This window comes from Eschrichtius robustus, chromosome 5 (assembly GCF_028021215.1).
Source record: "Eschrichtius robustus isolate mEscRob2 chromosome 5, mEscRob2.pri, whole genome shotgun sequence".
Lineage (NCBI taxonomy): Eukaryota > Metazoa > Chordata > Mammalia > Artiodactyla > Eschrichtiidae > Eschrichtius > Eschrichtius robustus.
Genome location: NC_090828.1, coordinates 5,646,704 through 5,668,583, shown reverse-complemented (window position 1 = coordinate 5,668,583; position 21,880 = coordinate 5,646,704). Strand labels below are relative to the sequence as shown.

At 52.3% G+C, this 21,880-nt stretch overlaps 1 protein-coding gene across 4 annotated transcripts in view; it reads left to right on the top strand.

The window, feature by feature from the left end:
* The window catches only part of SH3BP4 (SH3 domain binding protein 4), a 91,209-nt gene that overhangs the window by 46,389 nt on the left and 22,940 nt on the right, over positions 1 to 21,880 (top strand). The window contains exon 1 of one of the 4 annotated variants that reach the window (XM_068544185.1): positions 6,303 to 6,375. The exons of the other annotated variants lie outside the window; for them this stretch is intronic. The gene's annotated coding sequence lies outside the window, so the exon portion shown is untranslated. Of the gene's footprint in view, positions 1 to 6,302; positions 6,376 to 21,880 lie in introns of those variants that run through there. 4 annotated transcript variants of the gene reach the window in all.

Below are 21,880 nucleotides of genomic sequence, written 5' to 3'. Positions count from 1 at the left end.
CTCTGCCTGGTACAGACTTGTACCAGAGGCTCTGCAGAAAAACAGGGAGTGATTTCACGCCAGGTTTGTTAATTTATGCATTGATTACAAAAACAGAACAAAACCACGGAGCAGACACTTAGACTATCCTGCTAGCTCTGCCCAGCAGCCCAGCTTGGGGGTCCTGCTCCAGGAGCCAGGCTGCTGTTGGCCCAGCGGGCAGGGGAGGAGCAGCTGGTGGTCTCGGAATGGTCTAGAAAGGAGCTGCTCCAGCCCTGCCGTCTTTGTGCTGGGCTCACACCAGCCTCGGGCTCACGCAGCAGACTCTGCGGCCACCCAGCTGGGAAACCTTGGACCAGTGACCTAGCTTCTCTGCACCTTGGTTTTCTCGACTGTTCGTTGGAGGGAATGATCAACCGTCTGTGTCATGGGGTGGCTGTGACATGTAAGTCAGTGGGCACAGAAGCACTTAGAATAGTGCCTGACACACGACCAACAAGTGCTGTGAGGGTAGGGCAGGGCAACAGGCACCCTCGTTTTATTGCACTTCGCAGATACTTTTTTTTTTTTTTAACAAATTGAAGGTTTGTGGCGACCGGGCATCGAGCAAGTCTGTTGGCGTCCTTTTTCCAGCAAGAGTTCCTCTCTTTGTGTCTCTGAGTCACGTTCCAGTAATTCTTCAACTATTTCAAACTTTTTTTTTTTTTTTTACTTTTTAAAATAAATATTTATTTAACTATTTCACATAATAACTATTATATTTGTGCTGGGGATCCATGATCAGTGATCTTTGATGTGACTATGGCAAACAGACGATTCACTGAAGGCTCAGATGATGGTTAACATTTTTTAGCAATAAAGTATTTTTTAATAAAGGCCTGCACGTTTTTTATTTTTTAATTTATTTTTATTTTTTAATAAATGTATTTTTTCTATTTATTTTATTTTTGGCTGCGTTGGGTCTTCGTGGCTGCACGCGGGCTTTCTCTAGTTGCGGCGAGCGGGGGCTACTCTTCGTTGCGGAGCACGGGCTCTAGGCAGGCGGGCTTCAGTAGTTGCAACACGCAGGCTCAGTAGTTGTGGCACGCGAGCTCTAGAGTGGAGGCTCAGTAGTTGTGGCTCACAGGCGCTAGAGCGCAGGCTCAGTAGTTGTGCTGCACGGGCTTAGTTGCTCCGCGGCATGTGGGTCTTCCCGGACCAGGGCTCAAACCCGTGTCCCCTGCATTGGCAGGCGGATTCCTAACCACTGCGCCACCAGGGAAGCCCCTGCACATTTTTTAGACAATGCTGTTGCACAGTCAATAGACTGTATAGTACAGGGTGTAGAGTAAAACTTTTCTATGCACCAGGAAACCAAAAAATTCATGTGACTCGCTTTTATCTTGATATGTGCTTTATTGCAGTGGTCTGGAACTGAACCTGTGTTATCTCGGAGGTCTACCTGTAGTTTCCCAGGGCTGCATAACAAATGACCGTAAACGGCATGGCTTTGAACAACAGAAATGGACCCTCTCCAATCTGGAGGCTGCAAGTCTGAAGTCAAGATGTCTGCAGGGCCAGGTTCCCTCTGAGGGCTCAAGGAGGACTCCTCCTTGCCTCCTTCCGGCTCGGGTCGTTCACCCACCACCTTGACGCCCTCTGGCTTAAGCTGCATCACTTCTTCCATCTCTGTCTCCATCGTCATGTGGCCATCTTCTCTCTGTGTGTCTGTGTCTCTGTATCCCAGTGTCTTATAGGGACACCAGGGATTGATTTAGGGTCTGTCTGTGATTTAGGATTCGAGCATATCTTTCTGGGGGGGACACCGTTCAGCTGACAGCAGTGGATGTGGTTGGCTGTTTTACCTGTATTATGGTTTCTGTTGTAGTTCATGTCTGTGTCTTCATCATTTCTGCGGGCCTGCTAAGAGCAGGATGGCCTTGCTTTTCTTTGTGTTCTTGTAGCAGCTAACAAGGCGCATGACAAGTGCTCAGCACCCCTGTAGTTAGTGACTTAAATCAAAGAGGACTCCACTTCTGATGACCTTCAGGTTTTCAGGACAGACATGAAGAAGGCTATGAACATAAGAAGTCTTGCTTTGGAGAAGCCACCCCATTCATATACTGTGAGATTGGAGCAACCTGTAAGCCCTTGGTTGGTGTAAGTGCTACTCATTGAGAGATTGTTGCTGTGTGCCAGGGATGCTAGAGGTCCTTGCTGATCTCGAGCTCACGGCCTGGCTGGAGAGACACACAATTAAATGAGCAGTTACAGTCACGCGATCAGGTCCTGTTGTAGAGGAGCCCGGGGTGCCAGGGCTGGTGACCACAGATGTGGTGTTGGCAGAGGGCAGCCTATTGCTTTAAGGACTTGGGACGTCCCTCGGACTCTGGCAGCTCCCCGTTTGCCCTAGCATGGGCGCACAGGGGACGGGAACGTCCCTGCACCTGCCCACGTGTCGTGTCGCGCAGGCCCCCGCGGTACGGCAACGTTTAGTGACTGACGCAGCGACTGACCCAGCATCTTCGCCAGACAGTCTGTCATCAGAGTCGGCTCTGTTTGCCCCGGTGAGAAGCGTAACAGTTAAGAACGTGTTCCGTGAAGTTCTTTTAACCGGAGCTGAGGGTGAAACCCGAGTTACCTGCCAAGTTTTCACCCGTATTGTTACTGGATTCCCTTACGTGCGTGTCTTAGGTAAAGAAGGCCCCAAAGGGGTTGACACTCCTGCGTCTAACTGGGCATGTGACCGCTTCACTAGACGAGAGGGACGTTCCCTTAACTCCCAGCCAGCGTCCCACGAAGTCCCAGGCCACTCTCACAAGGGCCCAGGTCTCACCTGCCCGGCCGGCTGGGCCGGAGTCCCCGCGGGGCTGCTCTGGGCAGGAACCAGCCCGCCGCCTGCCCCTTGCCTGGCCTTCCCCCGACCTGCCTTCCCTTGTTACTCGATGTCCAAGGTGCTATCGTGTCCCCGGAAGGTCACGTCTACTGGCACCTCGGAATGTGACCTTATGTGGAAATAGGGTCTTTGCAGATGTAACTGGCTTAGTCAAAGTGAGTGGACCCTCATCCCATGACTGGTGTCCACAGAAGACAGCCACGTGGAGACACAGGGAGGAAGGCCACGTGAGATGGAGGCAGACTTGGGGGCATCTGCAAACCAAGGAAAGACAAGGCTTGCCCGTGACGCCACGAGCCAGGAGAGAGGCCTGGATCACATTCTTCCCAAGCCTTTGGGAGCAGGGCCCTGCAGAGACCTTGATTTGAGACCTGTAGCATCCAGAGCCGCAGAGAATGGTTTCTTTGTTTTAAGCCACCCCATTTGGCGTGATTTGTTACAGCAGCTCGGGAACCAGCCCGTCCGAGGCCTCGCTGACCCCAGGGCACCTTGGCGAGGTGTTAGCCAGCACAGCACACGCTGGGGGCCCGCGGGGACTCGGAGCGGCCACGTGGGGTGGGGGCGGGGGAGGGGGAGGGCTGGTCAGGTAGGCCTCTGTCTGCGTGGTTGGAAAGCCGATCGTTGAAGACCCTGGTGCGTGTGGGCACGTGGGGGCCAGGCTTGGGGCATCAGCTGCAGGTGATGCCAGATAATTCCGTCCGGCGCAGTGAAACCCTCCAGTCAGTGGAGGCTCCCCGGAGGCCTGGTTCTCAGCCCAGCTCTGCGATCAGCTCCCTAGCTGCAGGCAGAAACCCCACGTTTCTGCTTCGGTTGCTTCTTTATACTTCTTTATACTCTGAAAGGCGTGTCATGTCATCGTTGCACTTTCGTACGTCATGCATCCTTGAGGTTTGACGCCTGCGTCACCCACACTCCTTCAAGCTGTGTCCCCATCACCCAGTGGCTCCCTGCGCCCCTCCCCATCTGGCCCCGCCTCCTCCCGCCATCCACTCTTGCTGACGTCTGCGGGTCCACCTGCCTGTTCTCATACATCCTGTAAGACACGTGCTCCTGGGTTTGGCTTCCGTGTTCAGCTTCATGCCCGTGGGCCACCTCGGTGCGTTGTGGATGTGTATTTCCTATCAGTGGTACCGTATGAATGTGCCGCCATTGGTTTATTTTCTCCTGTTGGTGGACGTCACGGTTGTTTCCAGTTTGGGGCCATTATGAAAAATGAATCCAGTCCAAACATCTGTACGCGGGCCCTTCTGTGGACATCCACTTCCTTTTCCTTTGGGTGCGTGTGCCTGGGGTGGAATGGCGACGTCTGGTGCATGTAAAGTGTTGATGCTGTGCTTCGTGCAGGTGGATGGTCAGTGAAGGATTCCTCCATCTGGGCTAGGAAGTGATGGGGCTGGGCAGGCGGCAGGTGGGCTAGCGGGTGGACCCGTCTCCTCCCCAGACCTGTTCTCACGCCTCCCCTTTCCACCCTTCTGACAGAGCTGCTTTGTATTTACCTAGTTCTGGCTCAAGGTTTGTGCAAAGATTTTCTTTGAAGAATGTGTCCTGCTTCTAAAAATAAAACCTTGCGTGCTCCCGGGGCCCTCCTGATACAGGGAGTTCTCCCAGGTGCTTGGTGTTCCAGTGATCTGCTTCAATTCAGACTCAAGGCCCAGCGAAGTGCGGTTGGATCTGTTCTGGAGGCAGCGACATTGACACCAGGAATTGGGGTTGAAGGCCATGAAGAGGTCCTGGGATTCCTGAGGCCACATCAGGCTGCTCCGTACTGGGCCTTCTGTCTAGCCTCCAGCCGTCACTTACCTGTTAAAACACATGTTGACCCCTTCAAGGTCAAATGCTTTTTGGGCACAGTGGCCCATGGATTCGCAGAGCTTACATCACCCGCACTGCGGGCTTGTGCCCTGTGGGGGATGAGTCATCTGGAGAGTCCCTGTGTCTGTGCCTTGTGTACGTCTGCAGAACTTGCCTCCAGGACTTTAGTTCCCTGGGTGTGTTGACCCAGGACCTTGTGTGTAAGACCCAGAAACTGCCCTTGGGTGGTTCTGTGATGGGTCGGGGTGTGGAATCAGTGACAGCAGAGCATTCCAGGGAGGATTTGTTGAAGGGTAGATGGGTTTGGCCAGGGTTAGAGGAGCCCGAGAGAACCTTCCAGGTACAGTGAGTAGCATGCCCAGCTGAGTGTGCCGAATTTGGGGAGGGGACCTGTTAGCTGGCCATTGGGACCCTTGTAGCTGGGGGTTGGGTGGGCATGAAGCAGGGGGTTGAACAAGTGGGCTTTTTTTCAAGCGGTCGGGCGGGACCTCGGACCACCATTTGAAGTTGAGGCAATGGGGCCTGGGTTCTAAGTGAAAGGACTGTTGTAGGTTCTTTGGTGGCCGGTGAGTGAGTCCGGGCTGCACAGTGATTCTTTGCCCTGTGTGTGCGTTAGAATCACGGGAGAGCTTTTTAAAAATACTGCTGAATCTCCAGGGTGGGACTGTATTATTCAAAAGCCTCTCCAGGTGGTTGGCATTGACATCCAGCGTGGGGAAACTGTTAAGGGGAGCCCTTTGGGGTGCAGGGGTGCCGGGCGTGGCCATGGGGTGGAGCGTGGGAGGTGGAGATTGGAAATGGAAGGAAGGGAGCCAGAGAGAAGAGGTGGCAACACACCAGCCGGGATCAGACTTAGAGGTAAAGGAAGAGGATAAATAACATTAATAACAATAGCCCTCACCAAGGACAGTGGTTATGAGAGGGGCGATGTTGGGGGACACTTGGCAGTGCCTGGAGACATTTGGGTTGTCTGGGGGTGGGGATGCCCCCAGCTTCTGGTGGGTGGAGGGCAGGGGTGCTGCCAGGCATCCTGCAGTGGGCAGGGCGGTCCCACCCAAAGTGTTTCTGGCACCAAGAGCAGGAAACCCTGACTTGGGGAGAGCTGCGTGCTGGCCCTTCCCTAAGCACTTGGCATGAACCAGCAGATTTTGTCCACACACTTTGAAGAGGTCAAGAGCGTAGTTTTCCCCAAGTTATAGATGAGGAAGTGGAGGCCCCAGGAAGTTAAGTTATGCCCATCTGAGCGGTTCCACCAGGGCTGAAGGGGAAGTCATCAAAGGTGAGCAGGTGGTGACCTGGGTTTTGAGTAAAAATGCCAACGCCTCCAAGTGAAAATGCAGAGAATTTGTGGTTTGCAGGAGACTTTGTAAGTTGGTTTGAGTCCGTGGTACATCACTGTTTGGGGACGTCAGTGCTGGGCCAACTGGCGTTCATCTCCAGGCACGATGACGAGGAATGGTCCTCATTGAGCACCTCCTATGCGCTCACCTGGTGAGCCAGATTTTACGATCTTCCTGCTGCAGGTGATAACAAATAGACGCTCAGAGAGGTTAAGTCACTTGTCCAAGAGCACACAGCTGGAGCTGCCGGTCACACTCCGACCTGCCTCCAAAACCCTGTGTTTCCTTCTTTATAGGATGCTGTCAACCTTAATCTAGTCCCGCCTACAGGCGAGGAGAAGGAGGAAGATGCTGGTGATAAAGGATCAGGTGAGGAAGCCAAGGGCCATGCTAGAAGACCAAGCAGGGCCTCAGGGAACAGAGCTGGGCCTTTCCATGTCCGGGCTGGAGGCAAGGTGCTGGGCGTGCAAACCTGCCACGTCTCCCCTTGGTGGTGCCGCATGAAACGAACTGCTTATCTCCTAGGCTGTAGAGACGGTCGGCCTGGGGGGAGAGGATGAGCTTATATCCGCTCACAACAAATGTTTCCAAAACAGCCTTTTCCTCCCTGGCGTTTTCCCAGTATTACTGTAAGTCGAGGAATGAGAGAAGGTGGGATTCGGCTTGTGCCAGAAGACATATTAAACCCCTAAATGCCCATCAGCAGGCTGTCTGGCCTGCAGGCCTCTGCTCTCCCCGCCGGCCTGGCATTCCCTCAGCCGGCCTTTCTCCTTCCGGACAGCGGGTCCCATCGAATCTCCGTTGTATCAGGAGCTGTGATCTCCTGCCCCCTCCGTCTCCGTGTCCTTGGGGAGCCCGAGTGCCCCCTGCAGCCTTATCTGTCACCCTCAGCTGCTTTCCCACTCGGCTTCTACCAGCGGCTGGAAGTTTCTGTCAGGGTTTTGCCTCTGCACTGTGGCTACATTGGGTGTCTTTCCGTGTTACTAAATGTTTGTGCCTTTGGTGCATGTCCTGCTGCAGACCCGTTGGGCCCCCTCGGAAGGAACCTGACCTCGTGGCCTCGGAGCCCCTGCAGTGGGAGCCCGGGGCGGGGGGCTGTCCCCGGTTCTCCCCGCAGCTTAGGGGGCACTGGCCTCCTATTTTCTAGTGGTTCCAGTGTGTTCTCAGTGAGTCGAAATGTATGGAGGGCTCTGGAATCTTGGTGAGAGTAGCTTGTTGCACACCCCGACTTATTTGGTTGCCACCGAGAAATGCCTCTGCGGGGCGCTTGTGGTGACTTAGCAAGATTTTCCACAGTAACACTCGGGATATAGAGGTCCGATTGCCCCCGGCATCAGACTCAGCTGTCAGGAATGTGAGGTGCGCGGCGGTCGGGCGATGGCCTGGTAGTTTGGGATCTTAGGAGAGAGTGTTCCGGAAGTGTGGAGGCAAGACCACACTTTGCAGAGGCCGGGACTCTGTTTTGGGGTCTTGGCTTTCATTTGCTTCGTGGAGTTCCATTTGTGTTAGATGTGACAGAAAGAGAGGAAGCGGGGGAGAAGTTCGCTGGGGGCAGGAGGCCACGCCGGCCAAGGAGAGTGAGGGTCTGAGAAGCCGAATCTGTGTCCACACCCCTAGGAGGGTGTGTGACTTTCCTGAGACCGCCAGAACAAACTGCCACACACTGGGTCACTCAACACAACCGAAATTCATTCTCTCGTGGCTCTGGAGGCCTGAAGTCCAGGATTGAGGTGTCGGCAGGGCTGGCTCCTTCTGAGGCCGTGAGGGAGAAGCTGTCCCGGGCCCCTCTCCTTGGCTTGCAGACGGCCGCCTTCTCCCTGTCTCCGCGTCATCTTCACTCTGTGCCCACACTTCCCCGTTTTGTGAGGACACCTGTCATATTGGAGGAGGACCCACCCGAAGCACTTTATCTGAACGTGGTCATCCGCAAAGACCCTGTTTCCAAATAAGGTTGTATTTGCAGGGAGTGGAAGTTAGGACTTCAACATCCTTTGCGGGGGACACAGTTCAACTCGTAACAAGAGGGTATTAGAAAAATGTGAGCATATGTGACTTCTCAGTGCCGTCCTCTCCCCAGCCTGGTGGCTTTTAGGTTTTAGCCAAAAGATGCTTGCTTAAGTGCTTGACCTGAACCCCTTGGTCGGGCCTTAAATAGCTCAAGCAAATGGAAATAAGGTACAGTGATACTAAACTTTCACTACCCACAACCCACAGTTGTAGTAACTAGCAATGGAGATAGAATTTATGAAGTGATTAGTGGTTTATAAAGAAATTATACTACCTCATTTAGTAAAGCACCTATGAGCCAAGGAAGTTTAGTTCTTTGCTGCAGTGAAACTCATAGCATTCCAGACCATGGTGGTGTGTAAAAAAAAGAGGTGTGTCTTGAACTTGGTGAAAAGTACAGGGCTTATGCGTGAACTGGGTCAGTGTAAACAGCATGACCACAAACTCTGTGGGGGGGTGTTGTACCGTGCCCAGGGGCCCCCGTGCCCTGTGTGGGCACACGTGATTCCCACGTGCAAGCTCTCGCTATGATCCTCTTGCACTTGGGGACATTGAGGCACAGAGGTCAGACTGAGCATGGCTACGTTGGTGAGTGGTCAGGTGGGTTTTTTCTGAAGTGTGACATTGACCCGAGTCAACCTGAGTGGCAAGAGTTGTCAGCAAGTGAAGTTTGCAGAACAGAGCTTGCCAGCCAGAGGGAACTGCCAGTGCAAGGGTCCTGGGACAGAAATGAGTTAAATTCAGAAACTGAGTGCACAAGAAGGAAACAAGGTCGTGGAGGAGCAGGTGGGGCCATAGTCACATAGTCCCAAGAAGGAGGTTCGATTTATTGTGACTGCAGGGAGATGCCCCTGGAGAGACTTACTTGCTGAGGGGCCCAGCTACTCTAAGGAGAATGGTTTCGTGGTGTGTTTTGGGGGCCGGAGGAGCAGGGAGACCAGGTGGGAGGCTGCTGAGGCAAGTCCAGAGAGAGATGAGGTGCTTAGCTGGGAGCAGAGAGCAGAGAGAAGAGGTCAGATCCACATACTTCGGAGGTGGAATTGCTTGGACTTGTGCAACTGCCTGGATGTGAGGGGTTTTGACAGAGTTCGTATGGTCCCCAGAGCTTAATTTACACTCTGCCCCTTTACAGGAAGAGTGTGCCAGTCCCTGTACACTGTCCTGGCACTCATTTTTAAATAAACAGAGACCCACCCTATTTCTGGAAGAAAAGATAAAATAGTATAAAGATGTCAGTTCTTACCATTGCTGTGCCAACAAAAACAAAAACTCAGTGGGGTAACTTTTTTGAAGGAATGAAGAGGTGGGAAGACATATTACTTAATTATTCCAAAGTTCATTTGGAAGGAAAAAACAGGTTCAAATAACTGATAGGAGACTTTGAAATAGAATGGTTCTTGGGGGCTGGTCCTTCCAGATGGCCAAACTTGGTAAAGCTCCCGGAGTTACATAAGGGCTGGTGTTGTTATAAAAATAGGCAGACTCATGACATGGAATTGGCCAGATTCAAACCCTGGTGTCTCTACACATTTAAAAAGCATTAAGATGACATCACGGAGGGGACAGATTGTTCGGGAGCCGATAAAGGAGTAATTGCTTAGCTGTTTGCTAATTAATTTTGTAAAGTTCCCTGCTGAGCAGCAAAATAAATTCTTTGTACATTGATGTCAGTCCACATACCATTTTTTTTTAAATAGAGGAAAATAGATGTGAAACGTTTATCAAATTTTTCATTAGGGGAACCTTTTCTGTGCTTCAGGGTGAAATTACAAAGGAAGGATTGATAGGGTCAGAGAGCTGAGACTTTACCTAAAGTTAACAAATGGATGGGTGTGCGTGAGCAACAGTGGGGAAGGTATTTGAAACTGATATGAAATTTCAGACTCTAATCAAGCAAAGGATGCAAAATGATAGTCACGAAGCAAGAAATAAGATGTCCATATTTGAAAGTTTCTGACCGATGGTCAAAGGAATGTGAATTTAAACTTGGTATTTCGTGGCCCAGTTGTCATATTAGGGAAGGTTTTCTCAAATTGCTGGCAGAAGGGTGAAAAGGGACCCCCCAGTGCTGTGGCGAGGATAAATGTCTGCAGCTTTCCAGGAAAGCATTTGGCAATGCTTCTTCCTCTACTAGAAAGTCATCTTAAGAAACTAGTCCAAAATGCAGAGGAAGATTAGGGATAAAGATGGTCACCAACCGCCCTGCCGTTTGTAGTAGTGGAAAGTCGGGAGCCTTCGGTGAGCAGCAGGTCAGGGTGCTCCCCCGCCTCAAGCCCCGCTGGTCGGAGCTTTGGTGATGACTTTCCATCAGGAATGATTCTGCTATTGAATCAGGTCCCGCTGCTCGCTGCATGCAAAATCAGTGCTCGCAAGTGTTGGTAGAAAGGAAAGATGCCCTTAATCGGAATGCCGGCAATCTGGGGAGATGGTGGACTCAGCGTCCCCCAAAAACCACCTCCAGAGATTCTGCTTAGCCATGAAAGCTTTTGAAGGGAAACAGGGAAGTCATCTCAGTTAATCAGTGAGGTAGGGGGGTCAGCACTGTGGCCATCCCCCACTGTGTGCAGGCTTGCGTGCAGGCTTGTGTACAGGCTTGTCAACTCCTCGTGATCTTTCTTTAGATACTATTTTGTTCACAGTTTGTTGGTGAAATTACTGAAGGGGGAGCTAGAGAAGAGATCTCGTCATCTGTTAATTACTTATTCTTCGTTTCTACTTCTTCCATCTACGGAAAGAACCAACAGGTTAGGCAGAGTATTTCGTGATCAAAAGATTTGAAAGGTGTGCTAGGGCCAGAGGTGAGTAGCGCATGGGGGCATCTGGTTTAAGGTTAATGACGGGACAGAGGGGCCTCCTGCAGAGAGCTCTTTCCTGCCAAGGGCTTTCTCCCGCCAAAAGCCGCTGCCAATTCTCAGGCACTGGCTGGGTGTCCAGCCGGTCAGCTCAATTTGGACACTGTCTACCTGGAGATGAATGAAGTCTGGTCCCACAGGTTGAGGGCTCAGTCCCACAAGACTGCCCCCCACCTCCCCACTTCAGACGCACATGACAAGTCCAGGTTGTCACCTGTGCTTCTGACCAACTGGCTATAGATTGGAGCTTGCCATGACCCTCCCTCCTTGGGTTTGATTAATTTGCTAGAGCCGCTCACAGAGGTCAAACATTTTACTAATTAGATTACAGGTTTAGTATAACAGGATATAACTCTGGAACAGCCAGATGGGAGAGACACGGAAGGCAAGGTATCGAGAAAGAGCACGGAGCTTCCACGCCCTCTCCTAGCATCCCCTCCCCAAATCTCCGTGTGTTCACCAGCCCAGAAGCGTTCAGAACTCCAGCCTTGGGCTTTTACCGGGGGCTCATTATACAGACATGATTGATTAAATCATTGGCCATCTGTAATTTATGCGACTGTGCAGCCTCTCGCCCCTCCACAGAAATCAGAGGGCAGGACTGAAAGCCCCCATCCTTAGGTTACCTGGGGGTGGCCCCAAAGTCACCTCATTAACATAACAAAAGATACGTTTACTGCTCTATTTGCTTAAGAAATCCCCCAGGATTTTAGGAGCTCTGTGTCAGAAATAGAACACAGACTTATATATATTTATTTATTTATTTAATATATATATTATATACTATAAATCACAATATCACAATCAGGTATCCTCTGTTTCCTAGTTAGTAGAATCATGAGGTCAGGAGGAATAGGAATGCATTTTTTTCAGTTATTGGGAAAACGACTTGATCCAAGTCATGGAGCTGGAATTCGGAAGGCTAGATTTAGATCCACTGGGATTAATACATCGTTCTAGGCGCTCAGTCAAGTGTTTGAAGGTGTTTGGAATTAACCCCACAGATGGCATACTGTTATACACGCTCAGAAAATGGCCTTGCAAGGCTGGAAAGAACCTGCTGGAATCATGGTGTTGGGGAAGGAGAATGGAAGTTTCTTTTATAAAATGTGTGTTTTTTTTTTTTAATTACAAGCAGTAGAAAACTTAGGAAAAATAAAGAACAAAATGATCCATACGATTGCCACACCTGGACGTGGTCGCTGTCAGCATTTGGTGTGAAAATTACTCTTCTTTTTTCTAGTAAATATACATTTCTAAGAACAAAGTGGAATGAGTTTTATTGTGAAGTTTGTGGATTTCATTTTTCTCAGCGTTCTGTTGTATGGGTTTTCCATTCTGCTGAGTATTAGAAAACAAATTTTAACAGCTACGTAACCCGTCCTGGAGGTAGAACCCCCTCCTGGATCACAGTAAACAGTGCTGTACATGTCACTTCATCCACATCTTTGATTTCCTAAGGACAGATAGTTTGAGGGGCAGTGGGATGGGAGGCAGAACAAGAATCCTGTCCCCTCTACTTCCCTTAATAAATATTGATAAAGTGTATAGATCAGTGATGGGATTATTGCCCTGGATATCTCAATTCGTAATTCATGGACACGGTAGAACTTCTGTAAAGAAATTCGTTCATTCCATGAGTTTCATTGGTTGCTTCCTGTGCTAGGTGCCAGATCCTCGATAAATGGGTGGATAAAGCCCTAACAGTGGATAACACCCGAAGTGGGTGGATAAAGCCGAAACAGTTCTTCCATCCGGGGGAGGGTCTGGCTGAGAGGCAGCAGTGAACCAGTCAGCTGAGCACTGACTTCACCTGGGTCCTCAGCAGTTGGGCCGCATGTAGCCGTCTCTTCCCCAGCTCTGGGGGCCCATCGACAGGCTCTCACTGTGTTTGCCGGTTGTTTTCAGTGGTGCCATCTGGTGGGCGTGGCTCTGGTCTCTGCCTGGGGAGTGTTCTCACCCTGCTCATCACCCGCCCCCGCACCCCCATTACCACTTTGGTCTCTGCAACTCTTGCCTCCTCCCTGGTCTTCACTTGAACTTGAGCCTCAGACGTGGCACGTCTATCATTAATGAGAACCATCAGTAGATTTGGGGGCATCATGAAGCCTTAGGAGCTGCCTCCCCAGGCCAGCTAGCTCGTCTGAATCTGGCATTTTCATCTGAGTCTCAGAAATGAACCCCAGGGAAAACCTCTTTCAATAAAAACCAAAAAAGCCTCAGTTTCCTCACCTGTAGAATGAGTGGCACCAGCTACGTTGTGTTTCCCAGAATGGTAGCTAAGATGAACTTTAAAAAAAGGTTTTAAGTTAATATATACTGGAAAAGATTTATCAGTATATCTAAGGAAGACCTTTCTTTTTAAAGGATAGAAGCTTCCTTTTTAATGCTATAGAAAGCTGCCTTTAAAATAACTTTCTTGAATAAACTTACATTGTTAAAGTAGGTTGGTTTAAAGAGAAATATTAAATAATTTGATTTTTTAAAACATTTATTTATTTATTCATTCATTTGTTTATTTATTTGGCTGCTCCGGCTCTTAGTTGTGGCACGCGGGATCTAGTTCCCTGACCAGGGATCGAACCCGGGCCCCCTGAATTGGGAGCACGGAGTCTTAACCACTGGACCACCAGGGAAGCCCAGTAATTTGATTTTTTTTTTTTTTTTTTTTTTAAGGAAGACAGTAGATCAGCGGTTAATGTTTGGAAACCACAAGCCTTTCCATTGCTGATGTTTTGCAGTTTTGTTGAACTCATCAAACGGGGGTCAGGAATCTGAGTCTACCCCCAGCCAGCCGGTCAAGTGAATGGGCCTCTCTTCTCATGTCTTTTGTAACATCTGCAGGGATAATCGTGCTTTTTCTTTCTAGTCGCTGGCTGGGGACCAGAGTGGGGAAGTTTTTCTAGTCTGGGCTGATCACAAGATTTTACTTCCCAGCCTGTCTGCTGCAGCTCTTCCCATGTGACTCGGGGAGGCTGACCCCACTCCACCAGACCTCCTAAACCCCGTGCTTGGGGAGCACTTGACATGCACGTGTCGGGTCATCTTTGAACTCCTTGCCATTGTCAGCAGCAGGGTGATAGGGCAGGAGGACATGTGGGTGGAAGGCGTCCACATAGCACACACGGTGTGTTGGGCAAACCGAGGTGTCTGGGCTTCCGGTCCCACGCAGGCCCAGAAGGTCCGTGCAGGCCCGGAAAGTCCCGAGCAGGCCCGGAAGGTCCTGAGCAGACCCGCAAGGTGTGGTGGAGACATCACCCCTCCCCCTCCTCTTGGGGTCAGTTTCATACACGTTGTCATCCAACTAAATGCTCAGCAGTTGAGGGAAAAGACCAGGTCTCCATCCACTTGTGTCTTTGGTGGTCCCCGCTGCACGGTGGTGCTGAATAAATGTTTGGGTGGAGCATTTGTCCTTTCAACACATGGCACCACACACCAGCCTGGGCCAGGCACTGTGCTTGGTGCTGGAGGATTACAGAGGAGCCAGGTATCCAGTTGGCTTTCGAAGAGACGAGGGTAGTTGTTAGGGAACTAAGAAATCACGTGCAGAATCACAGCTGTGGTGCCCAGAACGCAAGCGGTAAGTGCCCAGAGAAGATGACGGATGAGTCCCGAGAGAGCTCAGGGAAGAGGTAGGATTCCATCGGCAAAGGCACTGTTTGACGGGGGTCCCTCTCAAATGGGTAGGTCCTAACGTAGCGGAAACTGGGGGCACTGTTGGGTCTTCAAGTCAGTGGGGTGGGGAGAGAGGTGGAGGCTTGAGGTCGGGGGATGGCTGGGGTGGGGGGGTGTTTGGAGCCGAGTGAAAGAAACAGTCGCTGTGCTTAAATGAGAGTGTGACGCGGACATGGAGGGTGAGTTAGTGCAAGGAGGGTCTGGAAAGACAAGCCAGGTTTGGATTGACTTCTACAGACTGTAGGAGCCTCTGAGGAGGCTGAGATTGTTGTTGTTTTGTTTTAATTTATTTATTTTTTATTTTATTTTATTTTTGGCTGCTTTGGGTCTTCGTTGCTGTGCGCGGGCTTTCTCTAGTTGCGGCGAGCAGGGGCCACTCTTTGTTGCAGTGCACGCTTCTCATTGCAGTGGCTTCTCTTGTTGCGGAGCACGGGCTCTAAGCACGTGAGCTTCAGTAGTTGTGGCACGCGGGCTCAGTAGTTGTGGCTCGCAGGCTTATTTGCTCCGCAGCATGTGGGATCTTCCCGGACCAGGGATCGAACCGTGTCCCCTGAATTGGCAGGTGGATTCTTAACCACTGCGCCACCAGGGAAGTCTGAGATTGTTGTTTTTACCCAAGGAGATGATGGGATTGGTCCAGCCCACCCTGAAGCACAGTCTCACAGCTGGGCATCAAGTAGGCTGGAGACAAGAGGCCAGGGCGTAAGAGGCTCAGGCCCCGTAGAGGCGGTGGAGAGGGGCTTGGCCACCCCTTCACCTCCCTGACCGTTACCCACAACCCGTGATTCTCCAGGCTCTGATTTTCTTACTTTGTCACTGGCTGGTGAGAACACCCCGAGTCATTGGGCCAGCTCTCTCCAACGATCACACTTTACACCATAAAAGCAGCAAGTGAGAAGCGGGCACCCGCAACTGCGGGGTCCCCTCCCACGCACCCCATAGAGCCTGAGGGGGTGTTGAGCTTGAGTCACCAGCTTTGGGTGAACAGAGAAGGCCTTGAACGTGTGCATGTTGCCAGCCCAGCGCCTGCACACAAGAGCCTTGTTCCTAGAAGCAGGTGCAGCTCTCGTGGGCTGGGCTGCTCACCCAGGCACTGTGGTCCCCTGCTCGGGAGGTGCCCAGGGACCAGGACCCACGATTCTGCCCGCGAACCTCATTGCTCTGCCCAGATGGCCGGCTGGGGGCCTCCGATAGCTGCGCTGCTGCTCGTAAATTGAGGTCACTGTTGAACCAAAGTGAAATGCATCCCAAACGCTGGAACGACCAGCTGATTCCCTGTGGTCCCCTCTCTCCGGTGGGGCCGTGCGCTTTCCCCCCAAAGGAGGCAGCCCTCCTCCAGGCCACCGGGCGGCGCTTTCGGCTCTGCTCCAGGTGGATACAGGAGGGTTCTGGAGATCAGGCTCCTGTAGGTGGGAGGCAGCGTCCTGCCACCGCGATGGGAAGGTTCGAGTTTCGCTGTGTAGGACTGTGCTCTCGTAACCGGAACCTGTGCCTTTCCCTGCCAAGAGAGGAGAGCCTGGAAAGGGGACACCAGTCACGTTTTGCCTTTCCACTTGGGCCGTTGCCCAGACTAGTCGGGTCAAGGATCAGGAGGCGGGGGGAGCCGGGGTGCTGTTTGGAGTCTGTGGGATGGGCCTCCCTCCAGGGCAGTTTGCTTTGGAGGGAAAAGGATGTCGTAGACGTCTACAGGCACGCAGACAGGCTCACTGTCACCCCGCTGGGTCACCACCGGCTCGCCTTCCTCATGGGATCTTCCTCGACGTGGGGAGGTGTGAAACCAGATGTCCCTGGTCCATCCCTGCAGCCTGACCGGGCACGTCGGCTTCTCCGCGGCGGCCCGTCGGGTTGGGAGCCCAGGGCATTGGGTTTCGGGCAGTTGCTCACAGGAAGCAGATCAGCTTGGGAGGGAGGGTATCTCTGGATTACGTTCATCCTTGGGAACATGTTCTTTCTTGGGGAGAGAGTGAGGTGGGGACAGATGGGTTGGAGTGTCTGTCCACAGAGCCTGGTGACTGACATCGCCCGGAGCGGGTCGAAACTCATGCTTTCTTTTTAACCCAGAGGAAATCTGATGAAATCAACATGATACTCCTACTCCAGAAATTAAAATCAAATGTGGAGAATGAGTCATCTTAAACAAGGCACCAACAGAATTCTCCAGGGAGGAGCCCAAGGCAGTCTCGATGCCCGATGCCCTCCTGCGGGAGGGGTCCAGGCCCAGCGCCTTCCTTCTGTACCTTCCTGGGTCTGGACCACCCGGAGGACCTGGCGCTTGGCTGTGCACATGCTGGGGTCCTGACCAGGGTGTTCTCCACCCTGCAGCTGCTCGTGTTCTGTTACTTTTCTTGGTTGGTTGGTTTTTTAATTGTTCCTCGGGCAGAACGTTGGCATACAGGCCCCCACAAGAATATTCTGGGATTCTAGGATCTGGGGAGTGGCAAATCCACGGGGGTAGCTGAGGGGCTGTGTGCAGGGTCGCGAGTTTGCCACTGGAATCTGTAGATAAGTCTGTCCTTGTACAGCGGTGTCGTCTGTTCGGAGGCCAGCCCCGTAGTTAGCAGGGAGGAGCTGGCAGCAGGCTCTTTTCTCTCTAAGTGAATTGGCCTTTATACTAAAGATAAGAAAACCTCATTAGCTGTGGCTCAGACATTAGTAAGCTTTAATGTCCCTTCCTGACTTCTTAGACCTGACCTCTACCACGTGGAGGTGAAGGGGGTAGCGGGAGGCTTCCCAAGTTGAGGCGTGGTTCCGGGGGTGGGGGATGCAGTGGCTGCCACAGCCTACCCTTCTGAGATGTCCTGAGGTCCAGTGCCGGCCGCCCTGACCAGGAGTGCGTGCAGCTGCAGGCTGTACCCGAGAGGTGGTGGCTCCTGGGGCCCGTGGGTGACGTCCAGACCCTAGTGGAGGGTGGCCAAACTTGTAGGCCAAGCTGCCCAGGTACATCCCAGGTGCCCACCCAGCTAACCCATCAGTGTTTTAGAAATGTATAACTTGGATTTCCAAAAGAGAATAAGATTCCTAAATTTAGCCTGCTGAGTATAATTAAGTCACATCAGCCATCTGGGGGGACATTTGACACTTCGGGGGGATTTGGGCTCTTTCAAGGAGATTATCCCAGGGATACCTACCAGATAGCTCCAAAGCTGTATTCTTTATTTAAATGGAGTTCATTTGCTCATTCATATTTGAGCGCCTGCTCTGTACAGGCCTATCACAACCCAGGGAGCGAGGAAACAGGCTGAGTCCCGTGGCCTCGGAGAGCTTACGTTCTCTTGAAGAAATCAGGCTAGAAAGCGAAGAGCACAGGATATGTCTAGTGTTAAAAAGGAAAGTAGGGGAAGAGGGTGGGCTGAGGGATGCTTCTATTGCAGACACCTGAAAGCAGTGAGGGATCCAGTCTGGCGAATAATAGGCAGGGGCCTCCCAGGACGCAGGAACAGCATGTGCAAAGGCCATGCAGTGGGAGGGAGAGAACTTCAAGAAACAGGACCAATGAGCCAGCAGGACCCAGGATGCTGGCCTTGAGGGCATTGTAAGCACGAAGACCTAAGGAGCTTTGGAGGGTTTTGAACAGGGTCCCGACTGACTTTTGTAAAGTCCTGGCTGCTCATTGACGGGTGGACTGTGGGAGGGCAGAGCTGGACGCGTTAGACCTGGTGGAAGGGAGCTGATTAGTGAGTTGAGAGGTGACAGTGGCGTGGAGGTGCTGAGGGGAGCTCAGCCGGAGCTGCCTGGGGTGGCGTGCACACACGCAGTGCATGCCCTCCACGGAGAGGGGGGAGTAAGGGAGGGGCCGCTGGGGAGGGACATGGGCTTTGGGGCTGGCTGAGTGAGCCCATCACCCGTTGGCTGAGATGGTGAAGTTGGGGAGGAGGTTTGGGGCAAACCCCAAGTTGGGTTTGGACCTGGGAGGTGCTGGATGCCCATCAGTCCTAAAAGGGAGCCCTCGGTGATTGAATCTGGCGGATTCACAAGGTCACTTGTCAGTTAAGTGGGAACCCAGACACGTCCACCTGTGCTGTGAGGGGGCTCAGACCGCCTGGGCATTTGGATTTAGGGCTCCTTAGAGTTTTTCCCAGTCAAAAGAAGACACACACAGACACACACACACCTTCATTCCTGACACATCCCTCTTGGAAAGGCAGGTGATGAAGTTTTCCTAGTATTATTTTCCTAATTTTAAAAAATGTTTTGTTGACATTTTGAAATATGTACATAAATAAGAAAATGGTAAAAATAATTAATAATGAAAGTAATAATAATAAAAATTAAATAAGAAAATAGAGAAATGGTTAAAAAATAGAAAAAATAGCATAGCGTATAGTAATATATACTAGTAGTATAACATACAGTAAAATGCAGTGTTAGTGAACCTTTGTGAGCTCATTATAAAGCAGATCAGACCATCAGGTCATCTACCCCCACGTTCTTTTCTTTTTTTTTTTTTTTTTAACATCTTTATTGGAGTATAATTGCTTTACAATGGTGTGTTAGTTGCTGCTATATAACAAAGTGAGTCAGCTATACATATACATATACATATATTCCCATATCCCCTCCCTCTTGGTTCTCCCTCCCACCCTCCCTATCCCACCCCTCTAGGTGGTCACAAAGCACCTTGCTGATCTCCCTGTGCTATGCGGCTGCTTCCCACTAGCTATCTATTTTATATCTGGTAGTGTATACAATGTCCATGCCACTCTCTCACTTCGTCCCAGCTTCCCCTTCCCCCTCCCCGTGTCCTCAAGTCCATTCTCTACATCTGTGACTTTATTCCTGCCCTGCCCCTAGGTTCTTCAGAACCATTTTTTTTTTAGATTCCATACATATGTGTTAGCATATGGTATTTGTTTTTCTCTTTCTGACTTCACTCTGTATGACAGACTCTAGGTCCATCCACCTCACTACAAATAACTCAGTTTCCCACATTATTTTCTAATAAAGCAGGGATTAACTCAAGTGGCGTGGCCTTGAACTTGGGCCACTTGAATTTGAGGCTCCAGGATACTGGCTACAGAGCTGAGGTCAGCACATCGAGTCAACCGGGAGCTTGCAGGGCTGTGGGGAGGAGGGTGGAGCAGAAAGAGGGTGGGGAGAGAGAAGGCGGTGTTCCTGGTGCCACAAGTGAGGGCAGCGAGCTCCAAGGTGAGACACGCATGCTTGAGAAGTGTGTCCCTGGTTCGCATGGGGGTGGAGGTAAGTGATAAACCTGGGTGCCCAGGTGAGCCTAGCAGTGGAGGGCTCCGAGTGCCAGGGCGGGAAGTCCACCTTTAAAAGCAAGTCACACCTGGAGGGTTTTGAGCTGCAGGAGGGACCTTTGAGAAAATTAAGGTCACATATGGATTGCACCAGGGAGGGAGTATTCAGGGATCTGACGACCACGGGCAGCCGCAAAGGTGTGAGCTCTGTTAAGCAGGGCGGGAAGCTGACAGAATCTAGTAGCTGCGCCTCCGGGCAGGCGGGTCCCTCCAGGGGTCTCTCCACGCCGGGGTCCGGAGGAGGTGGAGACACAGAGCCTCAGCCCTGAGCCCTCACCCTGAGGGTGCCAGGAGGGGCGAGCCCCCCAGGCGTGGCCCAGCCAGGCTGCCTGCCTGTCTGTCTCTGCTGTCAAATAACATGCTCGAGGCGAAGGTTGGTGTCTGCACTCTGCGAATGTATTGGTGGACGTCAGGACTGGGTCCAAGGACGGTCTCCGCCTGCCCCTGGGAAAAGCTGCCATTCTGGGCTGTCCACGGGGCATTGAACATCACGGGACAAAAGGGTCCTGGTCCCGCGGAAGAGAGAGTGAATGAGCGCACTGAAGCTCCTGTGAACAAGGCTTCTGGTGGTCCGGGAATCAGACTCAGACTTCAGTCCCTGGCTGGGAAGTGGCGACATTGTCAGGGCCGCGCAGTTACACTGGCTTCCAGCTTCCTTGAATGGCAAGCTCAGTGCGTGTATCTGTGTTTTAAAAGGACTGCACATCTCTATGCAGCTGCTAACACACAGTGGCTCAGGGTAATCACTGTGTCCCCCATCAATGACCAAACAAGAACAAGGATCTGTCTCCCAGAGTCCCAGTGGTGGTCTGTGCTCTGTTCTCCCTGCCCAGCCCTGAGGCCCTGCTTTCCGCCCCTCTCCCGGCCTCTCCCCTGGCCCTCCTGCCTTCTTGGCAGGGGCGGCAGGAATCTGATCGCTCTTAAATGTTAATTTCCGCTTTTCTTGGCCGCCCTTGGCAAGCTGTCTCAGTGTCCTGTAGGGGCCTCAGCTGAGTTCTCGGCTCTCAGGCTTCCAGCCCTGGGTAAAATCCGCCCCATCCGGACTTCAACCAGCCCCTCTGTTGAGGACGTGGCCGTCTGTGCGGGGCTTTGAGGCGGGCTGGGGCTCGTCTGGATGTCCTCTCTCCGTTGCCACGTCCACCTGTGTCGCTCCCCTCCACCAGCTCTCTCAGCGGCTTCTCCTAAACTGTGCCAGTAGTTTTCAAAGACAAAACGGCATTGCTGCTTGCGTTTATGTCATCAGCAGCCAAAGTCTCTCGATCAGAAGCCTTCTGTGGCTTCCCGTAGCGTCCAGGGCCGAGGCTAGACCCTTGGCCGTCACGTTCTGGCCCCTGCGCTCCAGCTTCCGCAGTGCTCAGCCCGCCGTGTCCTCCAGGCCTGCGTGCCCTGCTCTGCCTGGCTATTCCCCCCGCCCACCCCGCTTAGAAGCCAGGGGCACCTCACCTCCTCTGGGCAGCTGGCCCGGTTCTGCGGAGCCTCGCTGGTACAGCAGGCCTTGGGGTCTTTGGGAGCAGGGCTGTGCAGTAAGGCCTCGAGATTGTGCCCATCTCGGCTTCTTTTAAAACCCTCCACTAGATGCTCCCCACCCCTGCAGTGAGTGGGACGCGGTAATACTCCCAAGGGCGGTGGGGGGCAGGGCCGGCGCCTCTTTCACTCCGATCTCTCGATCTCTCGAAGCGTGGTCAGGATGCACTGCCCTGGGAGAGCCCTGGCGTCCTTTGTCCTGACGCGCACCGCTGCTGGGGTCCCCGTGTCCTGAGCAGGAGCCTGTGGGGTGGGGGCCCTGGAGGACGTGGAGCAGGAAGGGCGGTCCCCTCTCTGGACGTGCCTCTCAGTCCCGGGAGCAGCCTGGCCTGGCGGAGCCGTCAGATCCCGCAGCTAACCGCATCCCCTGGCCATAACCACTGCCTCCCAGCTCCTTCCCCTGTGTCTGGCTGCCGCTTCCTAAGAGGCCCAGTCAGACCCAGAGTCTCAGGTAGGAATTGTCATTAATGTGACAGCCCACCCGTCACACGCAGGCTGCGGGCTCAGAACCATCATAAGGCTCTCCTCCCTCACCCGCCCACCCACAAATCCCATTTT